This window comes from Corvus brachyrhynchos, unplaced genomic scaffold, assembly GCF_000691975.1.
Source record: "Corvus brachyrhynchos isolate BGI_N302 unplaced genomic scaffold, ASM69197v1 scaffold10, whole genome shotgun sequence".
NCBI lineage: Eukaryota > Metazoa > Chordata > Aves > Passeriformes > Corvidae > Corvus > Corvus brachyrhynchos.
The window spans coordinates 845,346-846,055 of record NW_008236180.1 but is presented as its reverse complement, the minus strand read 5'-3'; the positions used below and the strand labels follow the sequence as shown (position 1 = coordinate 846,055).

At 43.4% G+C, this 710-nt stretch overlaps 1 protein-coding gene across 1 annotated transcript in view; it reads left to right on the top strand.

Annotated features, from left to right (window-relative positions):
• Positions 1-710, top strand: part of MAFB (MAF bZIP transcription factor B) — a 6,601-nt gene that overhangs the window by 205 nt on the left and 5,686 nt on the right. The window lies entirely within an intron of this gene.

Here is a 710-nt window from a genome sequence, read left to right as displayed (position 1 = left end):
CAGCAGCACTATTTCTTCCCCAATCCTTTTTAAAAAAAAAAAAAAAAAAATATATATATATATATTTATATATATATTTATATATACATTTATATATACATATAATTTAAAATGTACATAGGAGCAACGCCCCTAACATATAAATCCCATTGAGAATAACCTTTGGTGGCCGAACTAAAAACGACAGTGAACAACTGGCGATTCGGGGCACGAAGCGGTTCTGACTTCAGTCAGCAGCTTAATGCCACAAGTTTTGTGGGATGTATTTTTGAAAGGGGAGCGAGGCATGGAAGAGCAAAGAAACGGACCCAGGAAGTGCCCCGAAATTTTAAGACTGTGAGGATGAACGCTGAAAACCGATCTGTAATTCACAGCTTAAAAGATTAAGGAAAGGGACAGAGTGTGTATGGGCAGGGAGATAATCAGATCAATGCTTCCCTCCGCCTTTCAGTAGCTCCACCTTGTGAATATACCTCAGTAATTATGAGAGGAAAAAGTATTATCCATCTACTGGCACATTTTGCAGGGCTGCATCCAGGCTTCCCAAGCTCTCGCCAGGGTCCCCTTTCTTTCAGTGGCAACGATAACGTTTAACGTGCAGGTAAAAATAAAGCTCTCCCCAAGCAGCTTCCAGGACCTCAGAAATAACAAGTCCAGCGGACCCACACGAGGGACTTTCGGCAGCGCCCCATCCCCCGGGGGGCGGCCGA